This window comes from Limulus polyphemus, unplaced genomic scaffold, assembly GCF_000517525.1.
Source record: "Limulus polyphemus unplaced genomic scaffold, Limulus_polyphemus-2.1.2 Scaffold2322, whole genome shotgun sequence".
NCBI lineage: Eukaryota > Metazoa > Arthropoda > Merostomata > Xiphosura > Limulidae > Limulus > Limulus polyphemus.
Window position 1 is genome coordinate 44,299 of NW_013667932.1, and position 1,080 is coordinate 45,378.

At 41.0% G+C, this 1,080-nt stretch overlaps 1 protein-coding gene across 4 annotated transcripts in view; it reads left to right on the plus strand.

The window, feature by feature from the left end:
- Positions 1-1,080, plus strand: part of LOC106466613 (WD repeat-containing protein 63-like) — a 77,753-nt gene that overhangs the window by 43,686 nt on the left and 32,987 nt on the right. The gene's annotated exons all lie outside the window — the stretch shown is intronic.

The following is a 1,080-nucleotide window of genomic DNA, read 5'->3' on the forward strand; positions in this document are numbered from 1 at the left end:
GATTGTGAAATTACTGTGTGCTAAAAGTTTGTATCGAGGAAGAATAAACTGGTTTAACCAAGAAAGGACTTGTATTGCTGAAGTTCCTTGGAAAGAATTTCTACTGGAAATTAACAAACAAGCAGATACGTAACAAATTGGTATCAGAGAGTGGGATGAAAAAAAAGAAGAAGATGGAAATGAGAAGTGACAAATCAAACTATAGGTTAGCAGATTTGATGACAGCAATAAATGAACAGCAAAAGAAACAAGAAGAACGAGAAAAGAAAAAAGAAAAGAGATTACAGCAGTGGTTGGAGGAGAAAGAAAATAAACAAGAAGAGAGACTACAGCAGGAGTTAGAGGAAAAAAGAAAATAAACAGGAAGAGAAACTACAGCAGTGGCAAGAAAACCAGTACCAGTGGCAACTGGAACAAGAAAAGAAACAGGAAGAAACAGTTGAGAGAAAGCCAGCATACACAAATGGAAAAGATTAGTTAATTTCAAAGTGAATTAAATACATTAAAGGACGATTTACTGTCTTTTACACAGGGAGGATATATTAGCCATTGACCTAATCAGCCCCAGACAACAGGAAGCCCTTTCCAGACTCTGCAGCTAAACCCTAATGCAGACATCTTCAGTCGTGCCAGAAGTCACATTCCAGACATGAGTGTCAGCAATAGGGGTGGTATAGTATGAATAAAGCCACAGGAATTCGATGGGAAGGCACCATGGGAAGCATATAGAGCTCAATTTGAGCTACTATAAGAAATGAATGGATGGACAGAGGAGCAGAAAGCTGTGTACCTGGCAACGAGCCTGAAGGGACAATCACTGGAAATATTTGGACAGCTGTCAGCAGACGACAGGCACAACTACAGAGCACTGGTAGCTGCTCTAGAAATCAGGTATGAAACTCAAAATCAGTCCAAAGTCTACAGGGCTAGGTTTAAGACTAGAGTCCATGCTAAAGGGGAGAGCTTACAAGAGCTGGCACAGGATTTGAAAAGTATGGCACACAAGGCCTACACAACTGCACCACCCGATGTCCTCAAGCTGTTGCTGAGGGATCAGTTTGTAGATGCCTTGGACAGTCC